This window comes from Notolepis coatsorum (genome assembly GCF_963971535.1).
Source record: "Notolepis coatsorum genome assembly, chromosome: 10".
In the NCBI taxonomy this organism is placed as follows: Eukaryota; Metazoa; Chordata; class Actinopteri; order Aulopiformes; family Paralepididae; genus Notolepis; species Notolepis coatsorum.
Window position 1 is genome coordinate 16,926,324 of NC_140174.1, and position 12,422 is coordinate 16,938,745.

The 12,422-nt window shown below is 47.1% G+C and overlaps 1 long non-coding RNA gene across 1 annotated transcript in view; it reads left to right on the plus strand.

Annotated features, from left to right (window-relative positions):
- The first annotated feature begins 10,376 nt into the window (after positions 1-10,376).
- LOC311235097 overlaps positions 10,377-12,422 on the plus strand; it is a 5,825-nt gene continuing 3,779 nt past the window's right edge. The window contains exon 1 of the long non-coding RNA XR_014620127.1: positions 10,377-10,505. This is a non-coding gene — a long non-coding RNA (uncharacterized lncRNA). The remainder of the gene's footprint in view (positions 10,506-12,422) is intronic.

The window sequence follows — 12,422 nt, forward strand, 5'->3', positions numbered from 1 at the left end:
GGAAGCCCCAGTGCATGGACAGGACACAACAGGCGAAGGCTCGCCTCCAACACACTAGCGTGAGGAGGCGGACGAGCACCTGAACCACAATATCCCTGGAGCGAAAAAAGCTCTGGATAGTCTTTGGCACGAAGACTGGATTCGGCTATCGGCCGAATAGACAGGCACTCAGGCCGCACCGATAGAGCACACAGCTCACCCACGCGCTTAGCGGAGGTGATGGCCAAAAGGAACGCGGTCTTAAAAGACAGCTGATCCAATGGCGCCTGCTCAAGAGGCTCAAACGGGGCCTCCGACAACCGGCCCAGGACCAGTTGGTGGTCCCACTCGGAGACAGAGAACGTTCCACAGGCTTGAGACGCCGAGCGCCAAGCAGGAAACGTTCCACGAGAGGGTGGCTGAACAATGTTCTGTCCCCACACTCGACCATACACCACTTCCCAGCGTAAGCCGCGGTAGTGGACGGAGCGTGCACGTTCCGGATAGTGTCAACCACAGAAGAGTCAAGATTCAAGACGCATCCCCACCAGATTCACACTTTCAGCAGCCAAGCCTAGAGGCTGCCCCAGAACAGGAGGCAGCACAGAGTTCCGCGTGCCTGAGAGAGGGCCCGCGGTGACCACGGAACAGGCCACGGCGGGGCCACCAAGAGCTGAATCAGGGCCGGGGACCACACAGCTGAGCCCCGGCCCGGCGCGACCAGGATCAAGTCCCGCACTCCCGACGTACCCGCCCCAACAGCTGAGCTATCAGGTGTATGGGGGGGAATGCGTACAGAATCCGAGGCGGCCACGGAACCGGTCCCAGACCTGTCCGACTATGTGTGGACGTAGTCCCCACTCGTCAATATTGTCTGTCAATATACGACGCTGACGTCGTGTTGTCCGTCCTGATCAAAACATGCTAGCCCACCACAAGGTGGCCGAGCCGTTTGAGGACCAGAAGGACTGCCTTCAATTCCAACACATTGAGTGTAGCGCAGACCGGGCAGCATGGTCTTGCCAGCTGCCCCCTACTGCGTTGACCCGACACGTCCCCCCCCATCCCGTGAGGGAGGCGTCGGTGAAGACTGTGACGTGTGACAGCCTGCTGCCCACAGGGACCCCGCTGGTGAGGGCACGAGGTCCCCCAGTACTGACATGGGAACCTTCAGCCGCTTCCACTTGTCTCTCACCGGGTCCATTTCCATACTGGAAAAAAACCACCTCTGTATCCTCCTCATGAAGAGGAGGCCAAGAGGGACCACAGAGTGAGCAGATGCCATCATACCGAGCAGGCGCATCACGGACAGCGCCGTAACCGTCCTAGGACGGAACCTCCCGAGCGTGCAGAGACCATCCACTCGCCGCCGCTCTGAGAGGGATGCCCATATAGACCTTGAGCTTAGAAACAAGCGCAAGTACTCCACCCGTTGACTGGGAAGAGGAGTACTCTACTTCCAGTCTACAGCAAAACCCAGGCTGGTGAGGAATTCCACCACCTGCCTGGTATGAGACCTGGCGATCTTCCCTGACCGGCCGAGGACCAGAATGTCGTCCAGGGTAGAATAACATTTGTATCCCCCGACGACGCAGAGGCCCCAGCGCGGTCTCCACGCACTTGGTGAAGATGCGGGGAGCCAGAGAGTAGCCGAACGGCAGCCTCTGGTACCCGTACGCTAAGCCTTGCAAAGGAAGCGTAGGTATGTCCTAGGATGGAAGATCGGGATGCGAATACGCATCCTACAGGTCTATGGAGGTGGACCAGTCCCCCACCTGACAGCGCCTAACAGGTGGGAGACGGTCAACATTCTGAACCTTCCATGGGACAGGTCCAGTATGGGTCTGACACCCCCCCCCCCCCGATTTCTTGGGCACCAGAGAATATCGGGAGGAAACGCCGCCAACGCCGCCAACCGGCGCTGGTCCGCGAGGAACCGTAGATAGGAGGCCCGGTCCCACCCGCTGTGCGTTGCCAACCCTGGACTCAACAACTGCGCGAGCAGGGCGTCTCGCGGAGCCGGGATATCGCACCCTGACTCTACCAATGAGGCAATAGCACCCAAGAGGGGACCCCGACAGAAAGGGCCGGTCTGATACGGGGAGAGCGGCCATCACACTTGGTGAGATAAGCTCCCCCACTGAGCATCTTCCCGGCATGGACTGCTGAGGATAGCCTGCTCTACAGCTGGACATGCAAGGCGTGTGGTCCCCACACTGCCCGATAGGGTGGGTTCCAACACACTGTAGCCCTGTAGTGATATTACTACCACCCAAACCATGCATGCCTGACTGTTCACCGCCGATCTTCCGGTCGGGGGAGGCACTAACGTGATACCCGGCCTGGCGAGGGCGGGGCTGGGGAAACTCACTGCGACCTCCGGGGCCTCGAGTGCCCCCGCTGACAACCTTTTCCGTCGACAGACACAACACCAGGCTCACCAAACACAGACGCAGAACGTGTGGCGTGGGAGCCGCTTGACAGCACAGCATTCTCACAGGCAGACCCAGGCCTAGCTAGCAACTGGGTGTCAGCCCCTGTCCCCATGAGAAGCAAAACGTGGGGCTGATTGCACTTCACTGAAATCACGCAGCCCCCAGCCAAAGGGAACAAATCAGAGCCCTGTGTCCCGCTGGCGTAGGGGGGGGGGAGTGACCGGAGAGCGTGCTAGACACAGCTAGACGGCGACGGTTTTTTAGGGCGTGCTCATCTAATGTAGCCGATCCCTCGGCCGCCGAGGCTGTCGGCCTTGTGATCACCTGTTTTCTTTGTGTCCAGGGTATCTCAGGCGGGGGAAACATGGCTGCTGGCCGGGGGCCGTGCTCTAACCTCTGGCTGTGCAGTGTGGGGCAGCGTGGAGCCCAGGTCAAATGCCGCGCCTCCGTGGACAGACCAAGGTCCACCCGCGGAGGGGGGAGCCCTGAGGAGGAGACCCCTCAAGGGGAGATTGCTCCAACCAAAAATGCCTGTGAACAACAATTGACAGCATCCTAGCCCTCCCTGCGGTTATAGCTTGCGGCTAGGTCAAAAGCTAAATAACCTCAAAACCTCGCGCAATGTTTTGACATCGGCTGGCCCTAAGGCCCCACCACCCGACACCATTTTTGACAGAAAAAACAGCAAATTGAACAATGTTGCCAGTCGCTGCTAATTCTATACCGCGGCGGTATAGGCTTCATCAGCCCACCAGCCACCTGCCGGGCCGACTCGCCTCATGGCGTCGGCCGGGCGGGACACCGTTCCACCATGTCAGGGCAAAGGACTGATGCCACCTGCTTCACTAAGCACGGAACACCAGTGGTGGCTGCAGACCAAAGTCTACTACTAGTGAAGCACTGCCTCACTAGTAGGCATGCAACAACCTCCACTGCGGTGTGCACCCATGAAGGGATAAATGAATGAATGAACGAAAACTCTATTAACATATTGCAGAATGGGCTAGCCCAATACACACAATTGTTAAGGGGATGCAGATGCAGACCAGAGAAAACGTTAGTCCTGTCCACACCAGGGACCCCCATTTTCAATTCATAGATTCACAAAAAGCACACCTGCCCTGAGCCTCAGCCCATCCACTCATGTAAATGGTAAACAAGCCCCCGTTAAACCCCCAACATTAGACACCGATTGACCGTCAGCATGAATGGTTAAGAGGAGGGAAGACCTTTTAGTAAAGACAGCCCTCGGCGGGGAACAAGGGGAACGGCGCCCCAACATTGTAGCATTATCATTAGCTGCGCGCTAGGATACTCGGAAAACATCCAAAAGAGAGTCATGTTTTCCCAAATATCCCGCCCCCCGCGCCAATACATCACTCGGTCGTCTCACGAGACAACGAGCAGTATTACTCATGCTAGTATCAATGCCTGATAGCGCAGGCCCTACCTGTGCACAGGGCCGGACTGGGGAAATAATTCATACCGGGAGATATAGCGCGAAATATAGCCCCTTTTTAAGCGGGGGGTCTGGGGGTCCCCCACCAGGATTTTTTTTGTTACAAAGACTTAATTTCCTGCATTCTGGTGAATTTTAGTGCATGTGAATTACAAACTAATGAGCCAACAATTGCTTAGTACAATGTACTGTTTTTTTTTTTTTTTATCCACTTTTTCTCCCATTTTCTATATTTTCTCCCATCCCAATTTTGTATCATCCAATTCAACCCTCCCTTGTCACGAACGCTGTTTCTTGCCTCCCACAAGCCGGCTGCAATGTCGACTAAGTCATACATAGCACAAGTCCCCTCCGGTACTTGAGGTAACAACAGTCGCATCTTTTCACCTGCGCAGCTCGATCTCTCAGTGGCGAGGAGTAACGCGTGGGAGGCTCACGCTGCCCCCGACACTTCCTGATTCTACTGCGCAGGCGCACCAACCGACCTGTAGGAGTCACTGTCCACAACGCCCGATCCCCACCCATCAGTTTCCCACCCCCTAATACGGCCAATGTGTATTAGTATGAACGACCAGCTAAACTGAAAGCAATGTGGAGCGCTGGGCTCGAACAGGCGAGCCCAGCGTCTCCGCATTCGTGGCGAGCGCCTTGCCCACTACGCCACGTAGCCGCCACAGTACAATGTACTGTTATGAACCTCAAATAAAACTGTTGTGGCACTAGCAATCCTACTCTCTCCACCTTCAAAAAGAAAAAAGCAAGAGCACAACATATTTGTCTATTTACTATTATAATACAGTTAACCACTCTCTCCACCTATTCAAACAGAGCAAGAGCACAATACCATATTCACTTTACTGATGCACTACCCATCAACAGTTAAAATAGCCCTTACACAAACATTAAATAACAGACCTTTCATTATTACAAAACTACCTGGCTCACTGCCTGGCTCACTGCCTGGCTGTTACAGTATTCTGCAGAGTGCCATCTACCATTCCATTCGCCGCCTCCACTGTCAATCAGTTGTATCGCCTGGTCCCGCCTCCACCAATCACAAGCGGCAGCACGGCTCCATTGTGTGTGTGTGATCCGAGGGAGAGAGTCAGATAGTTCTCCAACTCTGTCGCAGACAGTGAAATCCTGGTTGTTCCCCACCCACCTAGGTTATCTAACTATCGCACCGTGCCGCCGCCACAACTAGAAACAATGGCCTGGCAAAAAAAATAAAAATTATAAAAAAAAAGTATAATTCTTTTTTAATTTTTTTTTTAAATGTTTTATCTGTGCAGGCCAGGCCACCGGGAAAACTCCCGGTGCTCCCGATGGCCAGTCCGGGCCTGCCTGTGCATGACTTAGCTCGACAGCTAACCGTCGCGCGACGTCCCTCAGTCCACTGTCACGAGACGAGGAAACCCAGGACAGGCCCGTTGCGCTGTTAGGATGTGCCGAGAAGGTTCCGGGGGCTGGTGAACTTCTGGCGAATACCCAACATTGTGTAATTTCTCCCTACGTTTTCATAACAACTAGTTCACGGAGTGCACTGCTACTTCCGTGTTGGAAACGAAAAGAGGAAGATGGAGCGTGACCATTTCCAGCGTCATATAGGGAGACGCATGGGCGTGGCTTGGTCACGTGCAAGTGGGTGCATTTGTTTGTTTCGTGTGCACAATATGTGCAAGGAGATAAGAGGTTATCTCATTGGCAGAGCGAGACGCGATAGCCAAGTATGCTATATAACGTTTATTTAAAATGGACACCACAGCTACATTGGACCAGTCACAGTGGACAAACCAGATGTGTTGTTTTGCATGTTTATAGCACAAGTGCTAGTTTTCAATAGTCCATTGAGGCTTTTCTAAGAGATAGAATAAAATGTACAGTAAAATACAGAATTAAAATCACAAATCAGAACAAATAGTTACCAGAGCAAGAGTCCATGATCAAAATAACAAAACCAGTCCGCGTCTATTATGTGAGCACTGCTGCTTTGATTTCAGCCATACCTTGAGTCCTCAGCTGAAGACGTTGTAATTGGACTCCAGTTTTAAGCCAGTAGGCAGAGAGTTCCATAAGTTTGCCCCGTTAACGGAGAAGGCAGACTGTCCAAACGAACTCTTGCACATGGGAACAGTACAGTCACCATTATTGGAAGCGTGTGTGTTTGCTCTACTAGAGCTCCAACGTCTAACCACCAGTCCAGAAAATAATGATGATACATGATTGTGCAAACATTTAAAAACGAGTCTAATATTACAGAAAATTACAAAATTGTCAAATGTGAAAAGATTGTGCTTACTCAAAACACTGCAGTGATGCCATCGTATTGGTTTACGGTCCATGATTTTTATAGCCTGTTTGTATATTATAGTTATGGGTTTTAGTATGGTTTGTGACCATGATGTGATACAGTAAGACAAGTGGGAAAGAATCATATAGCGTGCATATAAAGTTGAGCAGCTTTAGTTGACAGATCCCTTCTAATAAAACAAAAACAGTTTAAATGAGGCTTGACCTTCTTACATACATACACATACACAGTGTATAGCTGACCAGCTGCTCCTATAGTAGTGCCTAAAACTAGGCGTAAGCTCAGGGGGGACCGTGCCTTCTCCGTTGTCGCCCCCAAAATGTGGAACGAGCTGCCGCTGCAGATTAGGCAGGCCTCATCACTGTCCCATTTCAAAGGCCTCCTTAAGACCCACCTTTTCTCTCTGGCTTTCGACACCATTTTATGATCTTATTGTTTTACTGTGTTATTGTTGTATGGTTTTGTTACTGTGTCCTTTGCTTTTAAATATTTTTAAGTACTCTGATCTATTTTAATTTTATTGCTGCCTATGTTTACCTTTTTTCCTTTTTGGTACTCTTGTTCTTTTATCTATTTTTAGTGCTGCTTATAGTTTTTTAATATGCTCCCTCTGTACAGCACTTTGTGCCCCTGTGGCTGTTAAAGCGCTTTATAAATAAAGTTGGATTGGATTGGATTAGATAGCCTACGCTTCCCTCACACTGTGTCCGAGGCTTGTATCTCTCTTGGCAGGTGACCCCACTGTGTCCAAGGCTTGTATCTCTCTTGGCAGGTGACCCCATGAGCTGTGGTCAGAATATTATTGACCCCAACATTTAAAATATGTGACAACTCTATAGAGGCTCTAAAAGCATATAGGCTGGTGCAGGGCTGGCTCTGACCAATTGGCTGCCCTAGGCAGGATTTTATCTGGCGCCCTCTTGCATCACAGTTTATTCACTACCAATAATATGCACTCACACTTTTGTTTTCAAATTTATTTTTGTGAGTGAAACACACTGCTGCTCTACTGACGGGCAGAGAAGAAGCTCGTCGAGGTGAGCAGTCCAACATCTGTTGAAGCAGGCTTTCTTTTCAAAATAACATATAAGATATTATATGTTTCAAAATAACATGTAGGAAATTATATGTTTCAAAATAACATATATGATATGTATATGTTTCAAAATAACATAGGATATATGTTTCAAAATAACATAATATGATATTATATGTTTCAAAATAACATAGGATATATGTTTCAAAATAACATAATATGATATTATATGTTTCAAAATAACATATAGGATATTATATATTTCAAAATAACATATAGGATATTATGTTTCAAAATAACATATAGGATACAGTATTATATGTTTCAAAATAACATATATGATATATGTTTCAAAATAACATAATATGATATTATATGTTTCAAAATAACATATAGGATATTATGTTTCAAAATAACATATAGGATATTATGTTTCAAAATAACATATAGGATATTATATGTTTCAAAATAACATAATATGATATTATATGTTTCAAAATAACATATAGGATATTATATGTTTCAAAATAACATGTAGTATATTATATGTTTCAAAATAACATAGGATATTATATGTTTCAAAATAACATGTAGTATATTATATGTTTCAAAATAACATAGGATATTATATGTTTCAAAATAACATATAGGATATTATATGTTTCAAAATAACATATAGGATATTATGTTTCAAAATAACATATAGGATATTATATGTTTCAAAATAACATATAGGATATTATATGTTTCAAAATAACATAGGATATTATATGTTTCAAAATAACATATAGGACATTATATTGGGAAGCCGGGGGGAAGCCTGGGGGAAGCCTGGGGGGAAAGACGGGGGGAAGACAGGGGGGAAGACGGGGGGAAGACGGAGGGAAGCCAGGCCCCAGACGGTCCCCAGGCACTGCTGGAGTATCGTTTTGCCTGCGTTTTCTTTCACTAGGCATTGACCGAGCAAGGCTCGGCAGACTGAGGTCATGACCTTTGCTCTCCAGCATGGGAAGAGCTGGTTTTTCATTCTCCTCTGCATATCACACATCGTTGTTGATCTGTACTTTCAGTTCAGTCCACTCAATATCTGGCCTTCTCAAGCCATGGTCTTCTTGCACGGCAGGGAGCAGCGGGAACCCAAACAGAGCAGCGCTGACAGCTACCCTGCAGGGAGCAGCGGGAACCCAAACAGAGCAACGCTGACAGCTACCCTGCAGGAAGCAGCGGGAACCCAAACAGAGCGGCGCTGACAGCAGGAACCCAAACAGAGCGGCGCTGACAGCAGGAACCCAAACAGAGAGGCGCTGACAGCTCCCCGGAGCAGCGGGAACCAAAACAGAGCGGCGCTGACAGCAGGAACCCAAACAGAGAGGCGCTGACAGCAGGAACCCAAACAGAGCGGCGCTGACAGCAGGAACCCAAACAGAGAGGCGCTGACAGCTCCCCGGAGCAGCGGGAACCAAAACAGAGCGGCGCTGACAGCAGGAACCCAAACAGAGCAATTCTGACAGCTCCCCGGCAGGGAGAAGCAGGAACCCAAACAGAGCAATGCTGACAGCTCCCCGGCAGGGAGAAGCAGGAACCCAAACAGAGCGGTGCTGACAGCAGGAACCCAAACAGAGCAATGCTGACAGCTCCCCGGCAGGGAGAAGCAGGAACCCAAACAGAGCGGTGCTGACAGCTCCCCGGCAGGTGAGCAGCGGGAACCCATTCTGATGTTGTTATTATGCAGATCTGGGCGACTAAAACAGGTCATCGCTCTGCATATTCACTGGGAAGACGCTTCAAAACAAAGAGGAGGAATGACAGTTTGATGAATACTGAGATCATCTAGACCAGGGGTTCTCAAACCTTTTCATACCGTGACCCCATTTTATTTAGGATTTTTTTTTGGGGACCCCACACTTAATGTATCGTGTAATTTCAACGTGGAATTAAGGAATATCAAAATAAAAGCACACATTGTTGAACTTGATCATGCATATTTATTAGAAAATGTAATTACAGCACTATGTTATCAATACACATTTATAAAACGAGGCATATTTAGCCAAAATATGTTGCCAGAACATAAAAAAAATATATATATCTTTTTTCTTTTATAGATATAGATATAGATACCAGTTTCCTCTCTGTGCGTTCAGTGGAAAGCTATCCGGCTGCAAACTAGCCTAGCTTAGCACAAATGAATGGAAGCGGATACGGACCAGCTAGCCTAGCTGTTGGCCAAAAACACCTACTGAGAGCCCGGAACGTAGTGTGGCAGTGAAAGGGTTAACCTTCTGTATTGTCACAGTGAAAGGGTTAACCCTTTGGTAGTGTGGTAGTGAAAGGGTTAAAGACAACTGTATGAAGTGAGATTGGAAATTACAGATTGTTGCTGGAGGATACTATGATATATATATATATATATATATATATATATATATATATATATATATATATATATATACTATAATAGATACTATATTGTATTGTATACTGTCATGGACCCAGACAAAAGTATTAATTTATTTGAACAATGCTGTTGTCAATTAATTTTTAACCAATTTAGGTATGAAGAAAATATACAGTGCATATAAATATAAATAAATAAATAATAACAATAATAAATAATAAATAAATACAAATAAATAATAATAATAATAAATAATAAATAAATACAAATATATAATAATAATAATAATAATAATAATGCAAATTAGAATTTTGTTACCAAATACCATCAAAAACACACAAAAATAATATTGCTCTATGATATAGTATTTTTGGCATATCGCTCAAAGTAATCGGAGTAATCCTCTTTTGTATTTGCACATAACCCCTCTCTCTCTGTCTGTCTCTCTCTCTCTCTCTCTCTCTCTCTCTCTCTCTCTTCAGCTTACATGTTCCTGCTGCACCCCTTCGCTCTTATCCATCTCTCATCAAGCAACTCTCTCACTTGACTCTGTATATCGCTCAAATTAATCGGAGTAATCCTCTTTTGTATTTGCTCTACCATAACCCACTGTACATAACCTCTCTCTGTCTCTCTTTTTTTCCTCTCTCTCTCTGTCTCTCTCTCTCTTCAGCTTACATGTTCCTGCTGCCCCCCCCCTTCTCTCCTATCCATCTCTCATCGAGCAACTCTCACTTGACTCTGTAGGTCTCTCTGACTGTAGGTCTCTCTGACCGTAGGTCTCTCTCAACATTAGACTTCCATAAACCTGAAGCTGTCAACATGCCAGACTGTGATGCTGCGGTTCCCGCGTCCTGCCAGGTTATCCAGCAGGATGTGAATAAATGGTGAGTTACGACGAGACTTTATTTAAAATCCCCTGCCAAGCTTCTTTGGTGAAGAGAAATATCTCCAGATTGCATTTGGAATTCAACCTGCATTTTCACGTCACGTATCTATACAGTGGGTTTTAACATCATATTGGAATTTAACTTGCATAGCTATACTCTATATTCTTATAGAATCGTATCGTTTGTGCTATAATCGCAACGTTTGTAGCCATGTCTTTTAAACTATTTGCGTCACACGCCTCGCCACCCATTCATCTCCCCGCGCGACGCCAAGTTTGATTCCCGCTCACTTGTCATCTGCGCTCAACTTCCAGAGAGATTCATTGGAGAGATGATTAGTTCGCAATGATGCGAGTCGTTGTCGGAGAGAAGTCTTATAACTCTGCATTTGTGTAGCCTACTTTAAATTACTTCCAGTCAATTCACTAACGAAACGCGAGCAGCTGGGATGCCATTCACAGAGAGAGGGGACCGACCGGCGGTAATATATATGTATAGGGTGGCATAGTAGGACCTTAAAATAGACTCCTAACGCCATGACCTCTCGCAGAGGCCTGTCGGCACTTCTCATGTTGTCGGTTCATTATGTCCACGTGTTCGTGTTACTGTGCGCGCACTCAAGTAAACAGTTGGCGTGTGTCCACGTGCACGTCGTCATATTCCGAGTAAAGGCCAGTGATCCGAATGTAAACACGACATGGGTTTACATTACACCACCGTAAATAAAAGTACATGTTTTTATTCTCTAGTTGAAATACTCCGTTCTTGATAAAAGGACTAACACTATACTATATAAACCACCCACACCAGACAAATTGCAAATGACCCCTCACACCCAGCACACCCCCTGTTTCAGCCCCTGCCCTCAGGTAGGCGCTTCAAGTCCATCCTCTCAAAAACCACCCGCTTCAAGGACAGCTTCTTCCCAACCCTGAACTCCCTTGGCTCCCCTCTCCCCCCCCCCCTTAGGCCTTACACTAACCAAGCTCCTGACCTGATGGACTAGACTCTTCCGTGTGTTATGTTGTGCTGTGTCGTGCTGTGCTGTATTTATGTATTTATTGTGTCATGTTGTGCTGTATTATGTATCCATTGCTGGGAAGGGGGGGGGTATCTATCTTCCAGTTTTATGTATTGTAGAGTACCGATCACGAATACCACCAACCTGGTTGTGGGGCAATAAAGGAATGTTGTATCTTGTATCTTGTACTAATAGGTAAATGTGTGTTTTTTGTATTGTATTTATTGTATTTAGTGGCTGTTCAAGGTATGTTGGTAATGTTTGTAATAATAATAATAATAATAATAATAATAATAATAATAATAATAATAATAATAATAATAATAATAATGTACTAATACACTGGCCTTATATAGCACTTCTCTAGAACCCAACAAACACATACAAGGGCAGTGGTGAAGAGGTACCTTCTCTCCACATGAGGGTGGAGAGGAGGTCTGAGATACAAGGGATGAGAGGGATGGTAGGTGGAGAGGAGGTCTGAGATATGAGGGATGAGAGGGTTGGTAGGTGGAGAGGAGGTCTGAGATACGAGGGATGAGAGGGTTGGCAGGTGGAGAGGAGGTCTGAGATACGAGGGATGAGAGGGTTGGTAGGTGGAGAGGAGGTCTGAGATACGAGGGATGAGAGGGTTGGTAGGTGGAGAGGAGGTCTGAGATACGAGAGATGAGAGGGTTGGCAGGTGGAGAGGAGGTCTGAGATACGAGGGATGAGAGGGTTGGCAGGTGGAGAGGAGGTCTGAGATATGAGGGATGAGAGGGTTGGTAGGTGGAGAGGAGGTCTGAGATACGAGGGATGAGAGGGTTGGCAGGTGGAGAGGAGGTCTGAGATATGAGGGATGAGAGGGTTGGCAGGTGGAGAGGAGGTCTGAGATACGAGGGATGAGAGGGTTG